Below are 17778 nucleotides of genomic sequence, written 5' to 3' on the forward strand. Positions count from 1 at the left end.
TTTATCAAGATAAAATTAGCAATGTTTCATCTGAGTTGTTGTCCATCGGATCTTGCTGTTGTAATTTAGTGCAAATTTTGATCTTGCATGTCGGCCGATGTATTCCTCTACTGCGTTGTTCCTTTTTGTTCGTTTGTCGTCCCATCCATGTTGTACATATGTTTTGTTATTGGGCATTTTTCTGCACGCGTTCTTGTGTGCCCATGTCATTTGGCAATGTCGTAGAAGTCAAAGAGGTAGGTTATGCACTTGTCCCGGTTGCAAGTCTACCTTCAGACTCATAACTAGGTCCATATTTTGTTTTTCATCCTGGTTGAAAGTCCACCTTCAGGCTCATAACTGGGTCCATATTTTGTTTTTCATCCTGGTTGCAAGTCCATCTTTTGCTTGTCACTCGGCTCATAGTTTGTAATTGTTATAGTTGCAAATCCACCCTCTACTCACAACTCGTATTGTAGTTTTGTGTAGTTGTCCCAGTTGCAAGCTCACCACTGACTCGTAATTGGGCATGTGGTTGTTTTTTATCCCGGTTGCAAGTCTACCCTTGACTCGCAATTAAGCTCACAGTTTGTAGTTGTGCCAGTTACAAACTCACCGTTGACTCGCAACTCATATCATAGTAGTGTACAGTTGTCCCAGTTACAAGTCCAACATTGATTCACAACTAGCTAGGCCGACAATTTGTTTTATCCTCGTTGGAAGCCCACCCTTGACTCGCAACTTAGCATGCGTTTTGTCTTTCATCTTAGTTGCAAGTTCAGCCTTGACCGCAACTGGGATTGTAGTTTCTTTGATCCCAGTTGCATGTCGACCCTTGACTCGCAACTGGGTTCGTAGTTTCGCAGCTGTCTCAGTTGCAACTCCACCTTTGACTCGCAACTGGCCTCATAGTGCTCCCTATTGCAAGTCCACCCTCGACTCGCAACTAGACATGTCTTTTATTTTACACTCCAGTTGCAAGTCCACCTTTGACTCGCAACTAGGTCCATAGTTTGTTTCATCCCAGTTGCAGGTCGACCATTTACTCGCAACTGGGTGCACTGTTTCATAGTTTTCCTAATTGCAGGTCCATCTTCGACTCGCAACTAGGTTCATACTTTTGTTGTTGTCAAAGTTATAAGTTCACCCCCGACTCTAACTAGGCCCATAGTTTTTTTGCGGGTAAGGCCCATAGTTTGTTGTTGTTGTTGTTGTTGTTGTTGCAAGTCCATCATCAACTCGCAACTGGGCCTCTATTTTGTTTTTCATCTTAGTTGCGAGTCCACTCTCGACTCGCAACTGAGCTCGTAGTATGTTGTTGTCCTAGTTACAAGTCCACCCCCGACTCACGGGAGGGTGTAGTTTTGTAGTTGCCCTAGTTGCAAGTCCGCCATCAACTAGCAACTCGGGGGGGGTGTTTTTTGTTCTTGTTTTAGAGTAGTTGCAATTAGACCCTCGACATGCAACTAGGGGTTTCTGTCGGTCCAGTTGCAAGTCCACCCTCGACTCGCAACTCAGGAGGGTGTTGTTTTGTTTTCACCCCAGTTGCAAGTCCACCCCTGACTTGCAACTCGAGGTATGTAGTTGGTAATCACCCCAATTGCAAGTCAACCATGTACTCGCAACTCGGGAGGGTGTTCTTTCTTGTTTGTTTTCACCCCTGTTACAAGTCCAACCCGACTTTCAACTCGAGGGGTGTAGTTTGTAATCGCCCTAGTTGCAAGTCAACCATGTACTCGCAACTCGGGAGGGTGTAGTTGTGTAGTTGCCCTAGTTGCAAGTCCACTCTTGACTCGCAACTCGAGGGTTGTTGTTTTTTGTTCTTGTTTCATGGTAGTTGCAATTAGACCCTTGACATGCAACTAGGGGTTTCTGTCGGCCCAGTTGCAAGTCCACCCCCGTCTCGCTACTCGGGAGGGTGTTGTTTTGTTTTCACCCCAGTTGCAAGTCCACCCCTGACTTGCAACTCGAGGGATGTAGTTTGTAATCACCCTAGTTGCAAGTCAACCATGTTCTCGCAACTCGGGGGGGTGTAGTTTTGTAGTTGCCCTAGTTACAAGTCCACCCTCGACTCGCAACTCGGGGGTGTGTGTTTTTTTCTTGTTTCATAGTAGTTGCAATTAGACCCTTGACCTGCAACTAGGGATTTCTGTCGGCCCAGTTGCAAGCCTCCTCTCGTCTGCAACTTGGGAGGGTGTTGTTTTGTTTTCACCCCAGTTGCAAGTCCACCCCTGACTTGTGACTCGAGAGATGTAGTTTGTAATCGCCCCAGTTGCAACTCAACCATGTACTCACAACTCGGGGAGGGTGTTCTTTGTTTTCACTCCAATTGCAAGTCCAGCCCCGACTTGCAACTCGAGCGATGTAGTTTGTAATTGCCCTAGTTGCAAGTCAACCATGTACACGCAACTCGGGAGGGTGTTGTTTTGTAGTTGCCCTAGTTGCAAGTCCACCCTCAACTCGCGACTCGGGGGGGTGTTTTTTGTTCTTGTTTCATAGTAGTTGCAATTAGACCCTCGACCTGAAACTAGGGGTTTCTGTCGGCCCAATTGCATGTCCACCCTCGACTTGAAACTCGAAAGGGTGTTGTTTTGTTTTCACCCTAGATGCAACTTGCCCGAACCCTACCCAATTGCATGTCCACCTTTAACATGCAATCAAGGATGGACTTGCAGTTGCATGACTTGACCCTTTGTCCCAATTGCATGTCGCTAATAAAACAGTAAGGCCCGCTAATACCTACAATAAGGAACTCAGGGGTGGGGCGGGGGGGGGGGGGGGAGGCGCTGATACAATCACTAAGCTTAGCGGTCGCTCACTATTCGCTCATAGTAGGTTGGACCTTTTGTGTTGTTAGCGAGTGTATATTTTAAAAAAGTTCACTGTATTTTAGAATGTTCATTGTATCTAAAAAAGTTCATTGTATATTTTAGAAATTAAATGTATATAACCGCAAATTCGTGAACATGTTTCTGAATTTTTTATCAAACTTTGTCTTTTATTGAAAATTAATGCATAAAATATAGAGTGGAACGGAAAAGCAAAAACAAAAGGGCAAAAAAACAAATCATTTATAGCCTACTAGAAGCTAGGGATCAGAGACACACCGCTAAATAGATGGCAATATAATGCAAAATCCAACAAATTGATGGTAGAGCTACTTTATTTTCACTGACATACATCTGATCACTAGATCTTCCTGGAAAAAATTGATCACTAGCTTCGAGTTGTGACGCAACACAACTTACCAAGGTGCTTGCTGCTTCTCCTTGCGTCGCCATCCAATCTAATATGATCTATCGATCTACCATGCACGCACAGGAAGAGACACATGTAGCAAGAAGGAATCTTCGGCTGGCTGTTGCACACCGTAAAAAGCTAGCCTCCTGCTAGTACACACTAAGAGCTGTGAGCTGTCGAACGTATAGGGGCCGGCCCACCGAGGCGGACGTGAGCGCAAGACTGTTTCGTTTGTTTCAGGCTTTATGACAAATCAAAATCAGACAAACAAGATAAACAATAAGAAGGTGGCGTTGACATCATCTATATACTAATATAAAAAGACCCAAAGGTGCAGATCCAATTGATCTCGGCCATCGAACTAAGTTAATCCAACGACCTAGACTGCTCCAATGGCGAGCGTTAAACATGTTTAACGTGCAATTAATATTATATCAGATATTGCACTAATTACAGATTAACACATACCTAATATTCACATGCAATTAATATATTCCTAAATATTAACGTGCGTTGCACGTGTGCATTTACTACTTAGATATGAGATATTATCTCACATCTAGCTGTAACATAGACAGACCCCATTCATATATATGTACTAGATCATCATCATCAGTAATGAAAAGAGAGGGTTAATTGTCATTTGTTTTTCAATCCCGTTACATCTACCGAGACCGAGAGCGACTGGGCATCACACGAAGGGAAGGTGAATCCCCGTCGCCGACGGCCCGTCGCATGCGGCGCCAGAGGCACACGTTCACGGCTTGGGGAGCGTTAAAATCAATCAACCGATGGAATAGCATCCAATTGCTTGCATGCGAGGCAATGATCAAACTGTTTCCGTTCATGTTTGCCCGACCGAATCGCTACAAGAAGCACTTCCAAAAGACAATGGCGGGAGCGACCTATGGCCTGCGCTCGGTGGCACGCGCGCAGCGGCCGCATCGCTCGACTGCTGGTCCGGCGGCACGGCGTCTCATCGACTCGACAGCACGTAATCTGCGGCGGAGGCACAATTTCATCGCCGGCATCGGCGGTGGCGCTCCAGCTAGCGGGCTCGACCAGCGACATCCAGCAAATCCACAATAACGGTGTCCGACGCTCCATGCGCGTCCGCGGCTCGCACGACGGCAACTTCGGCTTCGAAGATGCATTCGTCCTCAGGACCCAAAGGCACCCTCGGCGTCGACGACGATCTCGATTACGACTTCTGGCGTGGCTCCATCTTCCTAAGCAGCGACGCCGGACAACGCGGCCCAGTTCGCGTCCCTGCGGTGCAGCGGCACCAGCGACCGCGGCTTCACACGGCGAGAGCACATGGGAGGGCCTTCACACTCAGTTACAACGCCGGCACGTGGCCCGGGTCCTGGCGTGGAGGCAGCGCCGAGAACATGCCGCAACGCAGCGCGCGAATCGACGTTCACGTGCGGCGCCGCCTTATTTTCTCTGATCTTTGTCTGTGAACCCGTCACAACTCACAACGTTGTACATAAACGGACACGATAGCTAACTGACAGTCAACTGAACTTTAAATTGAGGTCAGTCGATTTTGAGAGTTCACCGGAGTGAGACGGAGAGAAGGAAGAAGAAGAAGAAGGGCCTCGCCGAAGGGCTATCCCATTATCTATCTTAGGATTTAGGATGGGGCCGTGGTAAGGCTTCGCCGGAGAAATAAAAGGACGTGGGCAGGTCTAGAGCGGTTTCAGGGAGGGTGGGGCGACGAGACTGCACAGGAGCGCCCCTGGCCGTGTGTGATGGTCATAGGTGGTTCGGCCGGCGGCCCGTGTGGTGGTCTGGGAAGAAGAGTTGAGGAAGAAGAAGGGCCATGCGTCGCACGATCTTCATCCAATGGTCTAGAATGGTCGACTGACCCAAATTTAAAACTAACGCGACTTGCATGTAGCCACACCCTAAACGGATGGTTTCTTTGTCTTTGAACACGTCACATGTTTGCTCATAGTGTCCTTGTTATAGCTGTTGGTCAGATTGAAAGTTGTTCTATTAATCTAGGTTTAATATTTGCAAGCGTAGGCTAAATATATCAGTATATTCTTCGCGATTAAATAAAAATATCAGTATATTGTCATTCTCTTGAGAATGTCGATGATTTCCTTATCTCAGTTGTTGTATCATGAGTAAGTTCTTATCTCAGTTTGTGGCGCCATGGTGGTTTGTCGTGGCGGCGCTGCCTCGCTTGCTAGCAGCGATGACATTGTCTACGGATTTGGTTTTATTTTGGTTGGGTGTGCGCAGACGGGGAACGCACAAGAAAAGCTAAGCAACCCCGTTTGTACCGCCTTTGGTTTCGTTTTAGAGAAAAATTATACGCCCGACCTTATAAATAAAGCTATCAGACATAATACAACGCACGTCAAGCAACCAACGAACAAAACAAACAAACTGCATTTAGTTCTAATCAATTTCCACTTCATGTTCTTCCCAAATTGCTAAATTGGCGCTCGATTCTTGCATAAGCTACAGACTGGAGACGTCAGGAGACTGAACGCTCTAGGTCATTTGACTTTTATAGTATATTGCTCAATTGTTCTTATTGGTGCATGAACACTTTCAATTGTTGTTTCTTAGGAACACTCTCATTCTTGTTTGTTTTGTATCACTAAGTAGTTTGGTCGGTTGTCTTTTTAGACAAGGAAGTTCTTACCTGTCCATTCTGAGATAAAGAAGTTTTAGACAAGGAAACATCGACTATAAGTCTATGATTACTTAATACTTCAATATAACAAGTCTACGGTTACTTAATACTTCAATATAGCACCGGGGTAACTTGCTATGTTGAGTGCAGAGAAAAAAACAAGAAAAACAGACAAAATAACCATCGTTTCATCTTTAAAACCGACCTGTTCTCTCTCAAAAACCTAAATTCTTCCTTGGAACTGCTTCGGTTTCTAAGCAGTCTACGTGACAATTTTTGGAGAAGATTATAAAATAAATTACCACAAACTCAAGGGTGAAGGAAATATGCCCTAGAGGCAATAATAAAGTTATTATTTATTTCCTTATATCATGATAAATGTTTATTATTCATGCTAGAATTGTATTAACCGGAAACATAATACATGTGTGAATACATAGATAAACAGTATGTCACTAGTATGCCTCTACTTGACTAGCTCGTTGATCAAAGATGGTTATGTTTCCTAACCATAGACATGAGTTGTCATTTGATTAACGGGATCACATCATTAGGAGAATGATGTGATTGACTTGACCCATTTCGTTAGCTTAGCACTTGATCGTTTAGTTTGTTGCTATTGCTTTCTTCATGACTTATACATGTTCCTATGACTATGAGATTATGCAACTCTCGTTTACCGGAGGAACACTTTGTGTGCCACCAAACGTCACAACGTAACTGGGTGATTATAAAGGTGCTCTACAGGTGTCTCCGAAGGTACTTGTTGGGTTGGCGTATTTCAAGATTAGGATTTGTCATTCCGATTGTCGGAGAGGTATCTCTGGGCCCACTCGGTAATGCACATCACTATAAGCCTTGCAAGCATTGCAACTAATGAGTTAGTTGCGGGATGATGTATTACGGAACGAGTAAAGAGACTTGCCGGTAACGAGATTGAACTAGGTATTGAGATACCGACGATCGAATCTCGGGCAAGTAACATACCGATGACAAAGGGAACAAACGTATGTTGTTATGCGGTTTGACCAATAAAGATCTTCGTAGAATATGTAGGAGCCAATATGGGCATCCAGGTCCCGCTATTGGTTATTGACCAGAGAGGTGCCTCGGTCATGTCTACATAGTTCTCGAACCCGTAGGGTCCGCACGCTTAACGTTCGTTGACGATATAGTATTATATGAGTTATGTATGTTGGTGACCGAATGTTGTTCGGAGTCCCGGATGAGATCACGGACATGACGAGGAGCTTCGGAATGGTCCGGAGGTAAAGATTCATATATTGGATGATATGGTTTGGCCAAGGGGTCAGACCCATGGGGCTATAAGTCGGTGCAAAAGGAGTTTTGCGGAGGCCAGGGGGGCCAAACGCCGGAGACCCTGGCGTCTGGCCCTAGGCCAGACGCCAAGGATTGTGGCGTTTGGTCCTGGAGTCCGAGTGGGACTCTTGCCTTTCGGGTAAAACCGACTTTGAGGAGGCTTTTGCTCCAAGTTTCTGTTGGGTTTCGTAGTAATTTCAAAAAAAATCCTACGCTCACGCAAGATCATGGTGATGCATAGCAACGAGAGGGGAGAGTATGATCTACGTACCCTTGTAGATCGACAACGGAAGCGTTTGGCTGATGTAGTCGTACGTCTCTACGGTCCGACCGATCAAGCACCGAAACTACGGCACCTCCGAGTTCTAGCACACGTTCAGCTCGATGACGATCCCCGGACTCCGATCCAGCAAAGTGTCGGGGAAGAGTTCCGTCAGCATGACGGCGTGGTGACGATCTTGATGTACTACCGTCGCAGGGCTTCGCCTAAGCACCGCTACAATATTATCGAGGACTATGGTGGAAGGGGGCGCCGCACACGGCTAAGAATATGATCACGTGGATCAACTTGTCTCTAGGGGGTGCCCCTGCCTTCGTATATAAAGGTTCAAGGGAGGGGGGCCGGCCGGCCAGGAGAGGCGCGCCAGGAGGAGTCCTACTCCCTCTGGGAGTAGGACTCCCCCCCTTTCCTAGTTGGAATAGGATTCGTGAGGTGGGAAAGAGAGAGAGAGAGAAGGAGGGGGGCGCCGGCCCCCTCTCTCCTTGTCCTATTCGGACTAGGGGTGGAGGGCGCGCGGCCCAGCCCTGGCTGCCTCTTCTCTTCTTCCACTGAGGCCCACTAAGGCCCATATACCTCCCGGGGGGTTCCGGTAACCTCCCGGTACTCCGGTAAAATCCCGATTTCACCCGGAACACTTCCGATATCCAAACATAGGCTTCCAATATATCAATCTTTATGTCTCGACCATTTCGAGACTCCTCGTCATGTCCGTGATCACATCCGGGACTCCGAACAACCTTCGGTACATCAAAGTGCATAAACTCATAATATAATTGCCATCGTAACCTTAAGCGTGCGGACCCTACGGGTTCAAGAACAATGTAGACATGACCGAGACACGTCTCCGGTCAATAACCAATAGCGGAACCTGGATGCTCATATTGGCTCCTACATATTCTACGAAGATCTTTTATCGGTCAGACCGCATAACAACATACGTTGTTCCCTTTGTCATCGGTATGTTACTTGCCCGAGATTCGATCGTCGGTATCCCATACCTAGTTCAATCTCGTTACCGGCAAGTCTCTTTACTCGTTCTGTAATATATCATCCCGCAACTAACTCATTAGTTGCAATGCTTGCAAGGCTTAAGTTATGTGCATTACCGAGAGGGCCCAGAGATACCTCTCCGACAATCGGAGTGACAAATCCTAATCTCGAAATACGCCAACCCAACATGTACCTTTGGAGACACCTGTAGAGCTCCTTTATAATCACCCAGTTACGTTGTGACGTTTGGTAGCACACAAAGTGTTCCTCTGGCAAACGGGAGTTGCATAATCTCATAGTCATAGGAACATGTATAAGTCATGAAGAAAGCAATAGCAACATACTAAACGATCGGGTGCTAAGCTAATGGAATGGGTCATGTCAATCAGATCATTCAACTAATGATGTGATCCTGTTAATCAAATGACAACTCTTTGTCCATGGTTAGGAAACATAACCATCTTTGATTAACAAGCTAGTCTAGTAGAGGCATACTAGTGACACTCTGTTTATCTATGTATTCACACATGTATCATGTTTCCGGTTAATACGATTCTAGCATGAATAATAAACTTTTATCATGATATATAAGGAAATAAATAATAACTTTATTATTTCCTCTGGGGCATATTTCCTTCAGTCTCCCACTTGCACTAGAGTCAATAATCTAGATTACAGAGTAATGATTCTAACACCCATGGAGCCTTGGTGCTGATCATGTTTTGCTCGTGGAAGAGGCTTAGTCAACGGGTCTGCAACATTCAGATCCATATGTATCTTGCAAATCTCTATGTCTCCCACCTGGACTAGATCCCGGATGGAATTGAAGCGTCTCTTGATGTGCTTGGTTCTCTTGTGAAATCTGGATTCCTTCGCCAAGGCAATTGCACCAGTATTGTCACAAAAGATTTTCATTGGACCCGATGCACTAGGTATGACACCTAGATCGGATATGAACTCCTTCATCCAGACTCCTTCATTTGCTGCTTCCGAAGCAGCTATGTATTCCGCTTCACACGTAGATCCCGCCACGACGCTTTGTTTAGAACTGCACCAACTAACAGCTCCACCGTTTAATGTAAACACGTATCCGGTTTGCGATTTAGAATCGTCCGGATCAGTGTCAAAGCTTGCATCAACGTAACTGTTTACGATGAGCTCTTTGTCACCTCCATATACGAGAAACATATCCTTAGTCCTTTTCAGGTACTTCAGGATGTTCTTGACCGCTGTCCAGTGATCCACTCCTGGATTACTTTGGTACCTCCCTGCTAGACTTATAGCAAGGCACACATCAGGTCTGGTACACAACATTGCATACATTATAGAGCCTATGGCTGAAGCATAGGGAACATCTTTCATTTTCTCTCTATCTTCTGCAGTGGTCGGGCATTGAGTCTGACTCAACTTCACACCTTGCAACACAGGCAAGAACCCTTTCTTTGCTTGATCCATTTTGAACTTCTTCAAAATCTTGTCAAGGTATGTGCTTTGTGAAAGTCCAATTAAACGTCTTGATCTATCTCTATAGATCTTTATGCCTAATATGTAAGCAGCTTCACCGAGGTCTTTCATTGAAAAACTCTTATTCAAGTATCCCTTTATGCTATCCAAAAATTCTATATCATTTTCGATCAGTAATATGTCATCCACATATAATATCAGAAATGATATAGAGCTCCCACTCACTTTCTTGTAAATACAGACTTCTCCAAAAGTCTGTATAAAACCAAATGCTTTTATCACACTATCAAAGCGTTTATTCCAACTCCGAGAGGCTTGCACCAGTCCATAAATGGATCGCTGGAGCTTGCACACTTTGTTAGCTCCCTTTGGATCGACAAAACCTTTCGGTTGCATCATATACAACTCTTCTTCCAGAAATCCATTCAGGAATGCAGTTTTGACATCCATCTGCCAAATTTCATAATCATAAAATGCGGTAATTGCTAACATGATTCAGACAGACTTAAGCATCGCTACGGGTGAGAAGGTCTCATCGTAGTCAATCCCTTGAACTTGCCGAAACCCTTTTGCGACAAGTCGAGCTTTGTAGACAGTAATATTACCGTCGGCGTCAGTCTTCTTCTTGAAGATCCATTTATTCTCAATTGCTTGCCGATCATTGGGCAAGTCAACCAAAGTCCACACTTTGTTCTCATACATGGATCCCATCTCAGATTTCATGGCTTCAAGCCATTTTGCGGAATCTGGGCTCACCATCGCTTCTTCATAGTTCGTAGGTTCATCATGATCTAGTAGCATGACTTCCAGAACAGGATTACCGTACCACTCTGGTGCGGATCTCACTCTGGTTGATCTACGAGGTTCAGTAGTATCTTGTTCTGAAGTTTCATGATCATTATCATTAGTTTCCTCACTAATTGGTGTAGGTGTCACAGAAACAGTTTTCTGTGATGCACTACTTTCCAATAAGGGAGCAGGTACAGTTACCTCGTCAAGTTCTACTTTCCTCCCACTCACTTCTTTCGAGAGAAACTCCTTCTCTAGAAAGTTTCCGAACTTAGCAACAAAAGTCTTGCCATCGGATCTGTGATAGAAGGTGTATCCAATAGTCTCCTTTGGATATCCTATGAAGACACATTTCTCCGATTTGGGTTTGAGCTTATCAGGTTGAAACTTTTTCACATAAGCATCGCAGCCCCAAACTTTCAAAAACGACAACTTTGGTTTCTTGCCAAACCATAGTTCATAAGGCGTCGTCTCAACGGATTTTAATGGTGCCCTATTTAACGTGAATGCGGCCGTCTCCAAAGCATAATCCCAAAACGATAGCGGTAAATCAGTAAGAAACATCATAGATCGCACCATATCTAGTAAAGTACGATTACGACGTTCGGACACACCATTACGCTGTGGTGTTCCAGGTGGCGTGAGTTGCGAAACTATTCCGCATTGTTTCAAATGTACACCAAACTGGTAACTCAAATATTCTCCTCCATGATCAGATCGTAGAAACTTTATTTTCTTGTTACGATGATTTTCAACTTCACTCTGAAATTCTTTGAACTTTTCAAATGTCTCAGACTTATGTTTCATTAAGTAGATATACCCATATCTGCTTAAGTCATCTGTGAAGGTGAGAAAATAACGATATCCGCCACGAGCCTCAATATTCATCGGACCACATACATCTGTATGTATGATTTCCAACAAATCTGTTGCTCTCTCCATAGTACCGGAGAACGGCGTTTTAGTCATCTTGCCCATGAGGCACGGTTCGCAAGTACCAAGTGATTCATAATCAAGTGGTTTCAAAAGTCCATCAGTATGGAGTTTCTTCATACGCTTTACACCGATATGACCTAAACGGCAGTGCCACAAATAAGTTGCACTATCATTATCAACTCTGCATCTTTTGGCTTCAACATTATGAATATGTGTGTTACTACTATCGAGATTCAATAAGAATAGACCACTCTTCAAGGGTGCATGACCATAAAAGATATTACTCATATAAATAGAACAACCATTATTCTCTGATTTAAATGAATAACCGTCTCGCATCAAACAAGATCCAGATATAATGTTCATGCTTAACGCTGGCACCAAATAACAATTATTTAGGTCTAATATTAATCCCGAAGGTAGATGTAGAGGTAGTGTGCCGACTGCGATCACATCGACTTTGGAACCGTTTCCCACGCGCATCGTCACCTCGTCCTTAGCCAATCTTCGCTTAATCCGTAGTCCCTGTTTTGAGTTGCAAATATTAGCAACAGAACCAGTATCAAATACCCAGGTGCTACTGCGAGCATTAGTAAGGTACACATCAATAACATGTATATCACATATACCTTTGTTCACCTTGCCATCCTTCTTATCCACCAAATACTTGGGGCAGTTCCGCTTCCAGTGACCAGTCTGCTTGCAGTAGAAGCACTCAGTTTCAGGCTTAGGTCCAGACTTGGGTTTCTTCTCTTAAGCATCAACTTGCTTGCTGTTCTTCTTGAAGTTCCCCTTCTTCTTCCCTTTGCCCTTTTTCTTGAAACTAGTGGTCTTGTTGACCATCAACACTTGATGCTCCTTTTTGATTTCTACCTCCGCAGTTTTCAGCATTACGAAGAGCTCGGGAATAGTCTTATTCGTCCCTTGCATATTATAGTTCATCACGAAGCTCTTGTAGCTTGGTGGCAGTGATTGGAGAATTCTGTCAATGACGCAATCATCTGGAAGATTAACTCCCATTTGAATCAAGTGATTATTATACCCAGACATTTTGAGTATATGCTCACTGACAGAACTGTTCTCCTCCATCTTGCAGCTATAGAACTTATTGGAGACTTCATATCTCTCAATCCGGGCATTTGCTTGAAATATTAACTTCAACTCCTGGAACATCTCATATGCTCCATGACGTTCAAAACGTCGTTGAAGTCCCGGTTCTAAGCCGTAAAGCATGGCACACTGAACTATCGAGTAGTCATCAGCTTTGCTCTGCCAGACGTTCACAACATCTGGTGTTGCTCCAGCAGCAGGCCTGGCACCCAGCAGTGCTTCCAGGATGTAATTCTTCTGTGCAGCAATGAGGATAATCCTCAAGTTACGGACCCACTCCGTGTAATTGCTACCATCATCTTTCAACTTTGCTTTCTCAAGGAACGCATTAAAATTCAACGGAACAACAGCACGGGCCATTTATCTACAATCATACATAAACAAGCAAGATACTATCAGGTACTAAGTTCATGATAAATTTAGGTTCAATTAATCATATTACTTAAAGAACTCCCACTTAGATAGACATCCCTCTAATCCTCTAAGTGATTACGTGATCCAAATCAACTAAACCATGTCTGATCATCACGTGAGATGGAGTAGTTTCATTGGTGAACATCACTATGTTGATCATATCTACTATATGATTCACGCTCGACCTTTCGGTCTTCGTGTTCCGAGGCCATATCTGTATATGCTTGGCTCGTCAAGTATAACCTGAGTATTCCGCGTGTGCAACTGTTTTGCACCCGTTGTATTTGAACGTAGAGCCTATCACACCCGATCATCACGTGGTGTCTCAGCACGAAGAACTTTCGCAACGGTGCATACTCAGGGAGAACACTTCTTGATAATTTAGTGAGAGATCATCTTATAATGCTACCGTCAATCAAAGCAAGATAAGATGCATAAAAGATAAACGTCACATGAAATCAATATAAGTGATATGATATGGCCATCATCATCTTGTGCTTGTGATCTCCATCTCCGAAGCACCGTCATGATCACCATCGTCACCGGCGCGACACCTTGATCTCCATCGTAGCATCGTTGTCGTCTCGCCAATCTTATGCTTCCACGACTATCGCTACCGCTTAGTGATAAAGTAAAGCATTACAGCGCGATTGCATTGCATACAATAAAGCGACAACCATATGGCTCCTGCCAGTTGCCGATAACTCGGTTACAAAACATGATCATCTCATACAATAAAATTTAGCATCATGTCTTGACCATATCACATCACAACATGCCCTGCAAAAACAAGTTAGACGTCCTCTACTTTGTTGTTGCATGTTTTACGTGGCTGCTACGGGCTTAAGCAAGAACCAATCTTACCTACGCATCAAAACCACAACGATAGTTTGTCAAGTTGGTGCTGTTTTAACCTTCGCAAAGACCGGGCGTAGCCACACTCGGTTCAACTAAAGTTGGAGAAACTGTCACCCGCAAGCCACCTATGTGCAAAGCACGTCGGGAGAACCAGTCTCACGTAAGCGTACGCGTAATGTCGGTCCGGGCCGCTTCGTCCAACAATACCGCCGAACCAAAGTATGACATGCTGGTAAGCAGTATGACTTATATCGCCCACAACTCACTTGTGTTCTACTCGTGCATATAACATCAACATATAAAACCTAGGCTCGGATGCCACTGTTGGGTTTCGTAGTAATTTCAAAAAAATTCCTACGCTCAGGCAAGATCATGGTGATGCATAGCAACGAGAGGGGAGAGTATGATCTACGTACCCTTGTAGATCGACAACGGAAGCGTTTGGTTGATGTAGTCGTACGTCTCCACGGTCCGACCGATCAAGCACCGAAACTACGGCACCTCCGAGTTCTAGCACACGTTCAGCTCGATGACGATCCCCGGACTCCGATCCAGCAAAGTGTCGGGGAAGAGTTCCGTCAGCACGACGGCGTGGTGATGATCTTGATGTACTACCGTCGCAGGGCTTCGCCTAAGCACCGCTACAATATTATCGAGGACTATGGTGGAAGGGGGCACCGCACACGGCTAAGAATATGATCACGTGGATCAACTTGTCTCTAGGGGGTGCCCCTGCCTCCGTATATAAAGGTTCAAGGGAGGGGGGCCGGCCGGCCAGGAGAGGCGCGCCAGGAGGAGTCCTACTCCCTCTGGGAGTAGGACTCCCCCCTTTCCTAGTTGGAATAGGATTCGTGAGGTGGGAAAAGAGAGAGATAGAGAAGGATGGGGGCGCCGGCCCCCTCTCTCCTTGTCCTATTCGGACTAGGGGTGGAGGGGCGCACGGCCCAGACCTGGCTGCCTCTTCTCTTCTTCCACTGAGGCCCACTAAGGCCCATATACCTCCCGGGGGTTCCGGTAACCTCCCGGTACTCCGGTAAAATCCCGATTTCACCCGGAACACTTCCGATATCCAAACATAGGCTTCCAATATATCAATCTTTATGTCTCAACCATTTAGAGACTCCTCATCATGTCCGTGATCACATCCGGGACTCCGAACAACCTTCGGTACATCAAAGTGCATAAACTCATAATATAATTGTCATCGTAACCTTAAGCGTGCAGACCCTACGGGTTCGAGAACAATGTAGACATGACCGAGACACGTCTCCGGTCAATAACCAATAGCGGAAACTGGATGCTCATATTGGCTCCTATATATTCTACGAAGATCTTTTATCAGTCAGACCGCATAACAACATACGTTGTTCCCTTTGTCATCGGTATGTTACTTGCCCGAGATTCGATCATCGGTATCCCATACCTAGTTCAATCTCGTTACCGGCAAGTCTCTTTACTCGTTCTGTAATACATCATCCCGCAACTAACTCATTAGTTGCAATGCTTGCAAGGCTTAAGTGATGTGCATTACCGAGAGGGCCCAGAGATACCTCTCCGACAATCGGAGTGACAAATCCTAATCTCGAAATATGCCAACCCAACATGTACCTTTGGAGACACCTGTAGAGCTCCTTTATAATCACCCAGTTACGTTGTGACGTTTGGTAGCACACAAAGTGTTCCTCTGGCAAACGGGAGTTGCATAATCTCATAGTCATAGGAACATGTATAAGTCATGAAGAAAGCAATAGCAACATACTAAACGATCGGGTGCTAAGCTAATGGAATGGGTCATGTCAATCAGATCATTCAACTAATGATGTGATCCTGTTAATCAAATGACAACTCTTTGTCCATGGTTAGGAAACATAACCATCTTTGATTAACAAGCTAGTCTAGTAGAGGCATACTAGTGACACTCTGTTTGTCTATGTATTCACACATGTATCATGTTTTCGGTTAATACAATTCTAGCATGAATAATAAACTTTTATCATGATACATAAGGAAATAAATAATAACTTCATTATTGCCTCTAGGGAATATTTCCTTCAGTTTCGACCCCAGGGCTCAACATATAAATAGAGGGGCAGGGCTAGCACCAAAGACACATCAAGAAACACCAAGCCGTGTGCCGGCAACCCAGTCCCCTCTAGTTTATCCTCCGTCATAGTTTTCGTAGTGCTTAGGCAAAGCCCTGCGGAGATTGATCTTCACCAACACCGTCACCACGCCGTCGTGCTACCGGAACTCATCTACTACTTCGCCCCTCTTGCTGGATCGAGAAGGCGAGGACGTCACCGAGCCGAACATGTGCAGAACTCGGAGGTGCCGTGCTTTCAGTACTTGGATCGATCGGATCGTGAAGACGTACGACTACATCAACCGCGTTGATATAACGCTTCCGCGAACGGTCTACGAGGGTACGTAGACAACACTCTCCCCTCTTGTTGCTATGCATCACCATGATCCTGCGTGTGAGCAGGAAATTTTTGAAATTACTACGTTCCCCAACAGTGGCATCCGAACCAGGTTTTATGCGTAGATGTCATATGCACGAGTAGAACACAAGTGAGTTGTGGGCGATATAAGTCATACTGCTTACCAGCATGTCATACTTTGGTTCGGCGGTATTATTGGATGAAGCGGCCCAAACCGACATTACGTGTACGCTTACGCGAGACTGGTTCTATCGACGTGCTTTGCACACACGTGGCTGGCGGGTGTCAGTTTCTCCAACTTTAGTTGAACCGAGTGTGGCTACGCCCGGTCCCTGCGAAGGTTAAAGCAGCACCAACTTGACAAATTATCGTTGTGGTTTTGATGCGTAGGTAAGAACGGTTCTTGCTCAGCCCGTAGCAGCCACGTAAAACTTGCAACAACAAAGTAGAGGACGTCTAACTTGTTTTTGCAGGGCATGTTGTGATGTGATATGGTCAAGACGTGATGAGATATAAGTTGTTGTATGAGATGATCATGTTTTGTTGAAGTTATCGGCAAGTGGCAAAAGCCTTATGGTTATCTCTCTATTGCATAAGATGCAAGCGCCAAATAATTGCTTTACTTTATCGCTATGCGATAGCAATAGTTGCAAGAGCAATTGTTGGCGAGACAACCATGTGACGACACATTGATATAGATCAAGATGATGGAGATCATGGTGTCATGCCGGTGACGATGGAGATCATGACGATGCTTTGGAGATGGAGATCAAAGGCACAAGATGATGATGGCCATATCATGTCACATATTATGATTGCATGTGATGTTTATCTTTTATACATCTTATTTTGCTTAGTTTGGCGGTAGCTTTATATGATAATCTCTCACTAAATTATCAAGGTATAAGTGTTCTCCCTGTGTATGCACCGTTGTGAAAGTTCTTCGTGCTAAGACATCACGTGATGATCGGGTGTGATAGGCTCTACGTTCAAATACAACGGGTGCAAAACAGTTGCACACGCGGAATACTCAGGTTAAACTTGACGAGCCTAGCATATAACAGATATGGCCTCGAAACACGGAGACCGAAAGTGAATCATATAGTAGATATGATCAACATAGTGATGTTCACCATTGAAACTACTCAATCTGACGTGATGATCGGACATGGTTTAGTTGATATGGATCACGTGATCACTTAGATGATTAGAGGGATGTCTATCTAAGTGGGAGTTCTTAAGTAATATGATTAATTGAACTTTAATTTATCATGAACTTAGTCCTGGTAGTATTAGCATATCTA

This window comes from Triticum urartu, chromosome 4A (genome assembly GCF_056163025.1).
Source record: "Triticum urartu cultivar PI428250 chromosome 4A, HENAU_Tu73, whole genome shotgun sequence".
Classification (NCBI taxonomy): Eukaryota; Viridiplantae; Streptophyta; class Magnoliopsida; order Poales; family Poaceae; genus Triticum; species Triticum urartu.